We start from the raw sequence: 14,434 nt of genomic DNA, 5'->3' as shown, positions 1-14,434 counted from the left end.
TGTTACTTACATGTCCAGGGGTCTGATACAACCTCCCAGGTTCCGGTACATCTCAGCCCCTACAACTGAGGCTGCCTCCCGTCAGCTCAGGCCCTCAGTTGTGACAGGCTCTGTATACTGTCTTTTCACCACATGTTTTACATAGAGGTTGCATTGCTTTATCATGAAGGAAGTACAACAGGATAATTAGAGTCCCCTTCACCTCCTTATGTGGCACCCCAGATAATGGCCCTTTAAATCTTACTTACCGTTCCGCAGCAGAAAGTGGGAATGCTGGAACAGCAGTAGTTAAGTGTAAACCATGGTCCAATTACTGGTCTTGATACTGATGGCTGATTGGACAAGGCAGTCTGGGAGCAAAGGATCCTTGTCGGAAGATGGAGTGTACAGGAGTGACTGGAGGTGCTGAACGCATGCTGAGCGAGGAGCAGAGCAGGATTTGAGAACAGATGCAAAGCGCAGGGTCACACTGTGCTGTGAGAGCAGTGCTGCATAGTAGAAGCAGTGGGGTGCTACCTTGAAGCTACAGCTGGAAACCAAACACCACCAACCAAACACCACCAAGCTTAGTGAAAGGCACGGACGCTGCAGCAATATTGTAACAGTGAGCAGTTGTTGAAACTGGTCCAGAAATGGAATACCTCTGTCCTGGAGAACTAAGTGAGTATATTGAGACTGATTGTGTCCCAAGCCGTGAGCAGACCAGACACCTAGCTCAAGTAGTCACATGCTGTGCAGTGTAAAGGGCGTGGACAGCATAGCGCCTTATCCACAAGTTAGTTTCTCTTGAAAGGTCTGTAACAACAACAAAGGCAACCACCCCCTGCCTGGGATACCAGAGACTGAGTTATTTGTACAATTGAAAGTAAGTTCTTTTAACTGAAAGAGACTGAGTTTATTTAACCAAGAGACCCTCATTGTCAATTGAGTTATATTTGTCCCGAGACACTACCATCCCTTCACTATCTTCATCTTTTTTTAAATGAAACTGAGATACATTGACCTAATTGCAACCCAGGAATCTTTAAAAATCTATGTGCCAATTCCCCCATTGTAACACTGTGGCACCACAGATTTCTTCCAGAGCTCCAACATTATTTTCTGGTGAAGATCATTACACCTTGGTTAGGGAAAGTTAGAAATGTAGTTTTTGTTATAGAAAAGTGTATCTTTCATTAATCTTCTCCCTACCACATTATAGATTGTGATCATAATATGGCAGTATCTGTGATTCAATAGACTGTCTTTTGCATTTTTGAATTATCCATTGTGATGTAACTTTAGCCAATTGTCTTCTCTTTATCTTTATTTGATGCCTAATTCTTCTTGTGATTATTCAATATTTTATGCCAATTATCCAATCATCATCCTCAATCCAGAGTTCATTGCAGCTCAAATAAAAGGCATCCTGTTGGAATTGCTGACTACTACAGAACAAGGTACGGGGAGAACATTTCAGGGGAACGGTCCGTCAAATAGGCACCAAGCACCTGTGATACCTCTCTCAATAACTTAGACATACCCGCGAACCCCGAGGTGTTACACTTATACCTGAGTATTGTGATGCTCGATCTGTTTAATATATCTGAATGCACCACCGATTTGTGTCCGACTCTGAATCAATCCCTCTTTCTGAAATATTCCTCATCCATAATGAATTACAGCTCATTGTGTTACCAGTTACTGTCATCTAATGTTAGATTACTGTAGGTGTTCAAAGTAAATATAGGAGTACATTTACTAAGATGGGAGTTCTAATTAAGATGGGATGATGCATATAGCAAGCAATCAGATTCCAGGTATTATCTTCTAGAAGGTGCTACATAAATGAGAAGTAGAATCTGATTGGTTGCTATGGGCAATATTCCATCTGAAATAGATCTCCCTTCTTAGTACATTGACCCTATACTGTGAGCCTATAATAAAGGTGTATCTTCTATTTCCTGTATGCTGTAGATAAATATGTAGTACAGCAATTACCTGTGTATAGCCGTATATATTCAGCAATTGTGCCATAGGAAGCGTAGTGACAGACCCCAGATCTCCAATAAAACCGGCCACCTTACCATGCTCCATGCAGGCATAATTAGGGGCTGTCCGCTTGTGTCCAGACAGTATCTGCAGAACATCCTTTATAACTTTCATTATATATCCACAGGAGTCATACACATGATATCCCAGCGTTACATTGGGCAGAATATCCGGGTCACTGTTGATCTCATCAATGGCAAATATAAAAGCTTGAAGCTGCAGATATTCTCTCAAGCGAATACTGTGAAGAAAAAACACATCTCTTAGGTATATATTTTTATTACACAGTCGGTGAGTTCTTATGTCATCATTGAGTTTTGATAAGAGAACATGTGAACTATAAAGAGCAAACTTCATTTGTGAATAATTCTGTACATTGGATTCTCCAGAATGTAATAGGTGACAATTATGCACAACGTGATTTTTGCGGGCATATTCCCATGTTTTATGTAACTTGCAAATGTAATAGAGTGCGGCTATCGTTCAATTTGCATGTTTGTGGCCACTACTGAAATTTGCAAGGGAAAAATTTGCATCTAGAGGTTTTCTCATAGCAATCAATAGAAAGTGCATATTAAGGGCCTATTTTAAGGCTGATTGCAAAACAACATTTTCCTCTAATGGGCAAAACCATGCAGCACTGCGGGGGGGAACGGATGTAACATGTGCAGAGAGAGTTAGAATTGGGTGGGATGTGTCATCTGCCCCACCTGCAGAGCACATGGTTTTGCACATTAGAGGAAGATTTTGCTTCTGCAACCAACCTTGAATTAGGCTCTTAGGTGGTCATTCCGAGTTGTTCGCTCGGTAAATTTCATCGCATCGCAGCGATTTTCCGCTTAGTGTGCATGCGCAATGTTAGCACTGCGACTGCGCCAAGTAAATTTGCTAAGAAGTTAGGAATTTTACTCACGGCTTTTTCATCGTTCAGACGATCGTAATGTGATTGACAGAAAATGGGTGTTACTGGGCGGAAACACAGCGTTTTATGGGTGTGTGGGGAAAAACGCTACCGTTTCCGGAAAAAACGCAGGAGTGGCTGAAGAAACGGGGGAGTGTCTGGGCGAACGCTGGGAGTGTTTGTGACGTCAAACCAGGAACGACAAGCACTGTACTGATCGCACTGGCAGAGTAAGTCTCGAGCTACTCAGAAACTGCACAGAGCTGTCTTATCGCAATATTGCGAATCTTTCGTTCGCAATTTTAAGATGCTAAGATTCACTCCCAGAGGGCGGCGGCTTAGCGTGTGCAATGCTGCTAAAAGCAGCTTGCGAGCGAACAACTCGGAATGACCACCTTAATACGGTGTGATTCTACAAATCGCACACAAAACCTTACCAAAAATTACCAAACCTAAAGACCAGGGGCCTAATTCAGACATGAGCGCTGCTGCAAAACACATCGCAAGTGGTGATTTTTAGCTAAATGCAAAGCGACTGCTGCACGTGTGCCGGACGCGATGTGCGACAAATGTGCACACATACAAAAGCAAGATTCAAACGTATCACGGCAATGACAAAGAAACGTGCCGCGGGCGGTGCAGGGGTTTGGCTTCTCAGAGCTGCAAAAAGGGGTGTGAAGTTTGGCGTGTCGGGGGCTGCATGTGGAGTTCTCACACGACTGCACAGCGATTCTCTGTCCGTGCACACTAAGCGTTCGCAGATGACAAGTGAGTCTAGGGCTGCGCCCAGCATGCGAACGCCCAACACAGCTGTTTACTAGAGATGAGCGGGTTCGGTTCCTCTGAATCCGAACCCGCCCGAGCTTCAGGTTTTTTATACGGGTCCGAGCATGCTCGGATCTTCCCGCCTTGCTCGGCTAACCCGAGCGCGCCCGAACGTCATCATCACGCTGTCGGATTCTCGCGAGGCTCGGATTCTATCGCGAGACTCGGATTCTATATAAGGAGCCGCGCGTCGCCGCCATTTTCACACGTGCATTGAGAGTCATAGGGATAGGACGTGGCTGGCGTCCTCTCCGTTTAGAGAAGAGAGAGACACAGTATTTTTGGGGAGCATTATTAGGAGGAGTACTACTATACTCCTGTATACTACTTGCTGAAGTGATATATTTATTTTATAGAGTCATAGGGAGAGGACGTGGCTGGCGTCCTCTCCGTTTAGAGAAGAGAGAGACACAGTATTTTGGGGAGCATTATTAGGAGGAGTACTACTATACTGTATACTACTACTACTTGCTGAAGTGATATTTATTTTATAGAGTCATAGGGAGAGGACGTGGCTGGCGTCCTCTCCGTTTAGAGAAGAGAGAGACACAGTATTTTGGGGAGCATTATTAGGAGGAGTACTACTATACTGTATACTACTATACTACTTGCTGAAGTGATATTTATAGATTAGATAGTGTGACTGTAAGTGTATTATCTGACTTGTGGGGGAGACACTGACAGTGGGGAGCAGTTAGAGTCTGAGAGCAGGACTCAGGAGTACATACTACATAATATAACGTACAGTGCACACTTTTGCTGCCAGAGTCAGTGCCACACTGCCATTGTTGTGACCACACTGACCACCAGTATAATAATATATTTTGTGATTGTCTGCTTAGGCCTCGGAGTACTAGTTGCAAGTTGCAACGTGACCTGACCACCAGTTTAATAATCAATCACCACCAGTTTAATATATATATATATAATTGTATATAATATATATATATATATAATATTGTATACCACCTACCCGTGTTTTTTTTTTTTTTCATTCTTCTTTATACTATTACATACTACTATAGTAGCTTACTGTAGCAGACTAGCAGTCTGCGGTGCTGTGCTGACCTGACAGTGTCCAGCAGGTCCGTCATCAGTCATTACATAATAAATATATATAGTACCTGTCCGGCTGCAGTACTAGTGATATTATATTGATTTCATCTCATTATCAATAATTTATCATCCAGTCTAGACTCTATATTAGCAGCAGACACAGTACGTTAGTCCACGGCTGTAGCTACCTCTGTGTCGGCACTCGGCAGTCCATCCATAATTGTATACCACCTACCCGTGGTTTTTTTTTTCTTTCTTCTTTGTACATACTACTATAGTATAGTAGCTTACTGTAGCAGTCTGCGGTGCTGCTGAGCTGACAGTGTCCAGCAGGTCCGTCATCAGTCATCATTACCTAATAAATATATTATCTACCTGTCCGGCTGCAGTACTAGTGATATTATATATACATACATATATATTGATTTCATCTCATTATCAATCATCCAGTCTATATTAGCAGCAGACACAGTACGTTAGTCCACGGCTGTAGCTACCTCTGTGTCGGCACTCGGCAGTCCATCCATAATTGTATACCACCTACCCGTGGTTTTTTTTTTCTTTCTTCTTTATACATACTACATCTCATTATCATCCAGTCTATATTAGCAGCAGACACAGTACGGTAGTCCACGGCTGTAGCTACCTCTGTGTCGGCACTCGGCAGTCCATCCATAATTGTATACCACCTACCCGTGGTTTTTTTTTTCTTTCTTCTTTATACATACTACATCTCATTATCATCCAGTCTATATTAGCAGCAGACACAGTACGGTAGTCCACGGCTGTAGCTACCTCTTTGTCGGCACTCGGCAGTCCATCCATAATTGTATACCACCTACCCGTGGTTTTTTTTTTCTTTCTTCTTTATACATACTACATCTCATTATCATCCAGTCTATATTAGCAGCAGACACAGTACGTTAGTCCACGGCTGTAGCTACCTCTGTGTCGGCACTCGGCAGTCCATCCATAATTGTATACCACCTACCCGTGGTTTTTTTTTTCTTTCTTCTTTATACATAATACATCTCATTATCATCCAGTCTATATTAGCAGCAGACACAGTACGTTAGTCCACGGCTGTAGCTACCTCTGTGTCGGCACTCGGCAGTCCATCCATAATTGTATACCACCTACCCGTGGTTTTTTTTTCTTTCTTCTTTATACATACTACATCTCATTATCATCTAGTCTATATTAGCAGCAGACACAGTACGGTAGTCCACGGCTGTAGCTACCTCTGTGTCGGCACTCGGCAGTCCATCCATAATTGTATACCACCTACCCGTGGTTTTTTTTTTCTTTCTTCTTTATACATACTACATCTCATTATCATCCAGTCTATATTAGCAGCAGACACAGTACGTTAGTCCACGGCTGTAGCTACCTCTGTGTCGGCACTCGGCAGTCCATCCATAATTGTATACCACCTACCCGTGGTTTTTTTTTTCTTTCTTCTTTATACATACTACATCTCATTACCATCCAGTCTATATTAGCAGCAGACACAGTACGGTAGTCCACGGCTGTAGCTACCTCTGTGTCGGCACTCGGCAGTCCATCCATAATTGTATACCACCTACCCGTGGTTTTTTTTTTCTTTCTTCTTTATACATACTACATCTCATTATCATCCAGTCTATATTAGCAGCAGACACAGTACGGTAGTCCACAGCTGTAGCTACCTCTGTGTCGGCACTCGGCAGTCCATCCATAATTGTATACCACCTACCCGTGGTTTTTTTTTCTTTCTTCTTTATACATACTACATCTCATTATCATCTAGTCTATATTAGCAGCAGACACAGTACGGTAGTCCACGGCTGTAGCTACCTCTGTGTCGGCACTCGGCAGTCCATCCATAATTGTATACCACCTACCCGTGGTTTTTTTTTCTTTCTTCTTTATACATACTACATCTCATTATCATCCAGTCTATATTAGCAGCAGACACAGTACGTTAGTCCACGGCTGTAGCTACCTCTGTGTCGGCACTCGGCAGTCCATCCATAATTGTATACCACCTACCCGTGGTTTTTTTTTTCTTTCTTCTTTGTACATACTACTATAGTATAGTAGCTTACTGTAGCAGTCTGCGGTGCTGCTGAGCTGACAGTGTCCAGCAGGTCCGTCATCAGTCATTACATAATAAATATATATACCTGTCCGGCTGCAGTACTAGTGATATTATATATACATACATATATATATTGATTTCATCTCATTATCAATCATCCAGTCTATATTAGCAGCAGACACAGTACGGTAGTCCACGGCTGTAGCTACCTCTGTGTCGGCACTCGGCAGTCCATCCATAATTGTATACTAGTATCCATCCATCTCCATTGTTTACCTGAGGTGCCTTTTAGTTGTGCCTATTAAAATATGGAGAACAAAAATGTTGAGGTTCCAAAATTAGGGAAAGATCAAGATCCACTTCCACCTCGTGCTGAAGCTGCTGCCACTAGTCATGGCCGAGACGATGAAATGCCAGCAACGTCGTCTGCCAAGGCCGATGCCCAATGGCATAGTACAGAGCATGTCAAATCCAAAACACCAAATATCAGTAAAAAAAGGACTCCAAAACCTAAAATAAAATTGTCGGAGGAGAAGCGTAAACTTGCCAATATGCCATTTACCACACGGAGTGGCAAGGAACGGCTGAGGCCCTGGCCTATGTTCATGGCTAGTGGTTCAGCTTCACATGAGGATGGAAGCACTCAGCCTCTCGCTAGAAAACTGAAAAGACTCAAGCTGGCAAAAGCACCGCAAAGAACTGTGCGTTCTTCGAAATCCCAAATCCACAAGGAGAGTCCAATTGTGTCGGTTGCGATGCCTGACCTTCCCAACACTGGACGTGAAGAGCATGCGCCTTCCACCATTTGCACGCCCCCTGCAAGTGCTGGAAGGAGCACCCGCAGTCCAGTTCCTGATAGTCAGATTGAAGATGTCAGTGTTGAAGTACACCAGGGTGAGGAGGATATGGGTGTTGCTGGCGCTGGGGAGGAAATTGACCAGGAGGATTCTGATGGTGAGGTGGTTTGTTTAAGTCAGGCACCCGGGGAGACACCTGTTGTCCGTGGGAGGAATATGGCCGTTGACATGCCTGGTGAAAATACCAAAAAAATCAGCTCTTCAGTGTGGAGGTATTTCATCAGAAATGCGGACAACAGGTGTCAAGCCGTGTGTTGCCTTTGTCAAGCTGTAATAAGTAGGGGTAAGGACGTTAACCACCTCGGAACATCCTCCCTTATACGTCACCTGCAGCGCATTCATAATAAGTCAGTGACAAGTTCAAAAACTTTGGGTGACAGCGGAAGCAGTCCACTGACCAGTAAATCCCTTCCTCTTGTAACCAAGCTCACGCAAACCACCCCACCAACTCCCTCAGTGTCAATTTCCTCCTTCCCCAGGAATGCCAATAGTCCTGCAGGCCATGTCACTGGCAATTCTGACGAGTCCTCTCCTGCCTGGGATTCCTCCGATGCATCCTTGCGTGTAATGCCTACTGCTGCTGGCGCTGCTGTTGTTGCTGCTGGGAGTCGATGGTCATCCCAGAGGGGAAGTCGGAAGACCACTTGTACTACTTCCAGTAAGCAATTGACTGTCCAACAGTCCTTTGCGAGGAAGATGAAATATCACAGCAGTCATCCTGCTGCAAAGCGGATAACTGAGGCCTTGACAACTATGTTGGTGTTAGACGTGCGTCCGGTATCCGCCGTTAGTTCACAGGGAACTACACAATTTCTTGAGGTAGTGTGCCCCCGTTACCAAATACCATCTAGGTTCCACTTCTCTAGGCAGGCGATACCGAACATGTACACAGACCTCAGAAAAAGACTCACCAGTGTCCTAAAAAATGCAGCTGTACCCAATGTCCACTTAACCACGGACATGTGGACAAGTGGAGCAGGGCAGGGTCAGGACTATATGACTGTGACAGCCCACTGGGTAGATGTATGGACTCCCGCCGCAAGAACAGCAGCGGCGGCACCAGTAGCAGCATCTCGCAAACGCCAACTCTTTCCTAGGCAGGCTATGCTTTGTATCACCGGTTTCCAGAATACGCACACAGCTGAAAACCTCTTACGGCAACTGAGGAAGATCATCGCGGAATGGCTTACCCCAATTGGACTCTCCTGTGGATTTGTGGCATCGGACAACGCCAGCAATATTGTGTGTGCATTAAATATGGGCAAATTCCAGCACGTCCCATGTTTTGCACATACCTTGAATTTGGTGGTGCAGAATTTTTTAAAAAACGACAGGGGCGTGCAAGAGATGCTGTCGGTGGCCAGAAGAATTGCGGGACACTTTCGGCGTACAGGCACCACGTACAGAAGACTGGAGCACCACCAAAAACTACTGAACCTGCCCTGCCATCATCTGAAGCAAGAAGTGGTAACGAGGTGGAATTCAACCCTCTATATGCTTCAGAGGTTGGAGGAGCAGCAAAAGGCCATTCAAGCCTATACAATTGAGCACGATATAGGAGGTGGAATGCACCTGTCTCAAGTGCAGTGGAGAATGATTTCAACGTTGTGCAAGGTTCTGATGCCCTTTGAACTTGCCACACGTGAAGTCAGTTCAGACACTGCCAGCCTGAGTCAGGTCATTCCCCTCATCAGGCTTTTGCAGAAGAAGCTGGAGACATTGAAGGAGGAGCTAACACGGAGCGATTCCGCTAGGCATATGGGACTTGTGGATGGAGCCCTTAATTCGCTTAACAAGGATTCACGGGTGGTCAATCTGTTGAAATCAGAGCACTACATTTTGGCCACCGTGCTCGATCCTAGATTTAAAGCCTACCTTGGATCTCTCTTTCCGGCAGACACAAGTCTGCTGGGGTTGAAAGACCTGCTGGTGAGAAAATTGTCAAGTCAAGCGGAACGCGACCTGTCAACATCTCCTCCTTCACATTCTCCCGCAACTGGGGGTGCGAGGAAAAGGCTCAGAATTCCGAGCCCACCCGCTGGCGGTGATGCAGGGCAGTCTGGAGCGACTGCTGATGCTGACATCTGGTCCGGACTGAAGGACCTGACAACGATTACGGACATGTCGTCTACTGTCACTGCATATGATTCTCTCAACATTGAAAGAATGGTGGAGGATTATATGAGTGACCGCATCCAAGTAGGCACGTCACACAGTCCGTACTTATACTGGCAGGAAAAAGAGACAATTTGGAGGCCCTTGCACAAACTGGCTTTATTCTACCTAAGTTGCCCTCCCACAAGTGTGTACTCCGAAAGAGTGTTTAGTGCCGCCGCTCACCTTGTCAGCAATCGGCGTACGAGGTTACATCCAGAAAATGTGGAGAAGATGATGTTCATTAAAATGAATTATAATCAATTCCTCCGTGGAGACATTGACCAGCAGCAATTGCCTCCACAAAGTACACAGGGAGCTGAGATGGTGGATTCCAGTGGGGACGAATTGATCTGTGAGGAGGGGGATGTACACGGTGATATATCGGAGGATGATGATGAGGTGGACATCTTGCCTCTGTAGAGCCAGTTTGTGCATGGAGAGATTAATTGCTTCTTTTTTGGTGGGGGTCCAAACCAACCCGTCATTTCAGTCACAGTCGTGTGGCAGACCCTGTCACTGAAATGATGGGTTGGTTAAAGTGTGCATGTCCTGTTTATACAACATAAGGGTGGGTGGGAGGGCCCAAGGACAATTCCATCTTGCACCTCTTTTTTCTTTAATTTTTCTTTGCGTCATGTGCTGTTTGGGGAGGGTTTTTTGGAAGGGACATCCTGCGTGACACTGCAGTACCACTCCTAGATGGGCCCGGTGTTTGTGTCGGCCACTAGGGTCGCTTATCTTACTCACACAGCTACCTCATTGCGCCTCTTTTTTTCTTTGCGTCATGTGCTGTTTGGGGAGGGTTTTTTGGAAGGGACATCCTGCGTGACACTGCAGTGACACTCCTAGATGGGCCCGGTGTTTGTGTCGGCCACTAGGGTCACTTATCTTACTCACACAGCTACCTCATTGCGCCTCTTTTTTTCTTTGCGTCATGTGCTGTTTGGGGAGGGTTTTTTGGAAGGGACATCCTGCGTGACACTGCAGTGACACTCCTAGATGGGCCCGGTGTTTGTGTCGGCCACTAGGGTCGCTTATCTTACTCACACAGCTACCTCATTGCGCCTCTTTTTTTCTTTGCGTCATGTGCTGTTTGGGGAGGGTTTTTTGGAAGGGACATCCTGCGTGACACTGCAGTGACACTCCTAGAGGGGCCCGGTGTTTGTGTCGGCCACTAGGGTCGCTTATCTTACTCACACAGCTACCTCATTGCGCCTCTTTTTTTCTTTGCGTCATGTGCTGTTTGGGGAGGGTTTTTTGGAAGGGACATCCTGCGTGACACTGCAGTGACACTCCTAGATGGGCCCGGTGTTTGTGTCGGCCACTAGGGTCGCTTATCTTACTCACACAGCTACCTCATTGCGCCTCTTTTTTTCTTTGCGTCATGTGCTGTTTGGGGAGGGTTTTTTGGAAGGGACATCCTGCGTGACACTGCAGTGCCACTCCTAGATGGGCCCGGTGTTTGTGTCGGCCACTAGGGTCGCTTATCTTACTCACACAGCTACCTCATTGCGCCTCTTTTTTTCTTTGCGTCATGTGCTGTTTGGGGAGGGTTTTTTGGAAGGGACATCCTGCGTGACACTGCAGTGACACTCCTAGATGGGCCCGGTGTTTGTGTCGGCCACTAGGGTCGCTTATCTTACTCACACAGCTACCTCATTGCGCCTCTTTTTTTCTTTGCGTCATGTGCTGTTTGGGGAGGGTTTTTTGGAAGGGACATCCTGCGTGACACTGCAGTGACACTCCTAGATGGGCCCGGTGTTTGTGTCGGCCACTAGGGTCGCCCAGCTTAGTCATCCAGCGACCTAGGTGCAAATTTTAGGACTAAAAATAATATTGTGAGGTGTGAGGTATTCAGAATAGACTGAAAATGAGTGTAAATTATGGTTTTTGAGGTTAATAATACTTTGGGATCAAAATGACCCCCAAATTCTATGATTTAAGCTGTTTTTTAGTGTTTTTTAAAAAAAAACACCCGAATCCAAAACACACCCGAATCCGACAAAAAAAATTCGGTTAGGTTTTGCCAAAACGCGGTCGAACCCAAAACACGGCCGCGGAACCGAACCCAAAACCAAAACACAAAACCCGAAAAATTTCCGGCGCTCATCTCTACTGTTTACCCATCAATCTTCCTGCTAATAATTACACAGTCACACACACCTGATTATAAATACTCAAACACCTCATTACTCCTTAGCACTCTGTGAAATAGTATGAAGCCTGTCATTCTCTGGATAAGTGCAGTATGTGCCACACACAAGCTACACCTTTGTATGCTTACACCTAACTACTATTATCTACACGTTACACATGTTTGTAAATACTAGATATGTGCACCAGACATTTTTCGGGTTTTGTGATTTGGTTTTGGATTCGGTTCCGCGGCCGCGTTTTGGATTCGGACACGTTTCGGCAAAACCTCCCTGAAATGTTTTTGTCGGATTCGGGTGTGTTTTGGATTCGGGTGTTTTTTTTAAAAACCCCTCAAAAACAGCTTAAATCATAGAATTTGGGGGTAATTTTGATCCCATAGTATTATTAACCTCAATAACCATAATTTCCACTCATCTCCAGTCTATTCTGAACACCTCACACCTCACAATACTATTTTTGGTCCTAAAATTTGCACCAAGGTCGCTGTGTGACTAAGCTAAGCGACACAATTGGCCGACACAAACACCTGGCCCATCTAGGAGTGGCACTGCAGTGTCAGACAGGATGGCACTTAAAAAAATTGGCCCCAAACATCACATGATGCAAAGATAATTTTAAGAAAAAAGAGGTGCAAGATGGAATTGTCCTTGGGACCTCCCACCCACCCTTATGTTGTATAAACAGGACATGCACACTTTAACAAACCCATCATTTCAGTGACAGGGTCTGCCACACGACTGTGGCTGAAATGACTGGTTGGTTTGGGCCCCCACCAAAAAAGAAGCAATCAATCTCTCCTTGCACAAACTGGCTCTACAGAGGCAAGATGTCGACCTCATCCTCATCGTCCGATTCCTCACCCCTTTTACTGTGTACATCCTCCTACTCACAGAGTATTAATTCATCCCCACTGGAATCCACCATCTCAGATCCCTGTGTACTTTCTGGAGGAAATTGCTGGTGAATGTCTCCACGGAGGAATTGATTTTAATTCATTTTGATGAACATCATCTTCTCCACATTTTCTGGTAGTAACCTCGGACGCCGATTGCTGACAAGGTGACCGGCTGCACTAAACACTCTTTCGGAGTACACACTGGAGGCAACTTAGGTAAAATAAAGCCAGTTTGTGCAAGGGCCTGCAAATTGCCTCTTTTTCCTGCCAGTATAAGTACGGACTGTCTGACATGCCTTCTTGTATGCGGTCACTCATATAATCCTCCTCCATTCTTTCAATGGTGACAGAATCATATGCAGTGACAGTAGACGACATGTCAGTAATCGTAGGCAGGTCCTTCAGTCCGGACCAGATGTCAGCACTCGCTCCAGACTGCCCTGCATCACCGCCAGCGGGTGGGCTCGGAATTCTTAGCCTTTTCCTCGCATCCCCAGTTGCGGGAGAATGTGAAGGAGGAGCTGTTGACGGGTCACATTCCGCTTGAGTTGACAAGTGTCTCACCAGCAGATCTTTGAACATCTGCAGACTTGTGTCTGCTGGAAAGAGAGATACAACGTAGGCTTTAAACCTAGGATCGAGCACGGTGGCCAAAATGTAGTGCTCTGATTTCAACAGATTGACCACCTGTGAATCCTGGTTAAGCAAATGAAGGGCTCCATCCAAAAGTCCCACATGCCTAGCGGAATCGCTCCGTTTTAGCTCCTCCTTTAATCTCTCCAGCTTCTTCTGCAAAAGCCTGATGAGGGGAATGACCTGACTCAGGCTGGCAGTGTCTGAACTGACTTCACGTGTGGCAAGTTCATAGGGTTGCATAACCTTGCACAATGTTGAAATCATTCTCCACTGCGCTTGAGTCAGGTGCATTCCCCCTCCTTTGCCTATATCGTAGGTAGCTGTATATGCTTGAATGGCCTTTTGCTGCTCCTCCATCCTCTGAAACATATAGAGGGTTGAATTCCACCTCGTTACCACCTCTTGCTTCAGCTGATGGCGGGGCAGATTCAGGAGTGTTTGCTGGTGCTCCAGTCTTCGGCACGCGGTGGCTGAATGCTGAAAGTGGCCCACAATTCTTCGGGCCACCGACAGCATCTCTTGCACGCCACTGTCGTTTTTTAAAAAATTCTGCACCACCAAATTCAATGTATGTGCAAAACATGGGACGTGCTGGAATTTGCCCAGATGAAATGCACGCACAATATTGGTGACATTGTCCGATGTCACAAATCCCCTGGAGAGTCCAATTGGGGTAAGCCATTCTGCGATGATGTTCCTCAGTTTCCGTAAGAGGTTGTCAGCTGTGTGCCTCTTATGAAAAGTGGTGATACAAAGCGTAGCCTGCCCAGGAACGAGTTGGCGTTTGCGAGATGCTGCTACTGGTGCCGCCGCTGCTGTTCTTGCTGCGGGAGGCAATA

The sequence above is a fragment of the Pseudophryne corroboree genome, chromosome 1 (assembly GCF_028390025.1).
Source record: "Pseudophryne corroboree isolate aPseCor3 chromosome 1, aPseCor3.hap2, whole genome shotgun sequence".
In the NCBI taxonomy this organism is placed as follows: domain Eukaryota; kingdom Metazoa; phylum Chordata; class Amphibia; order Anura; family Myobatrachidae; genus Pseudophryne; species Pseudophryne corroboree.
This window is presented reverse-complemented; position numbering follows the sequence as displayed.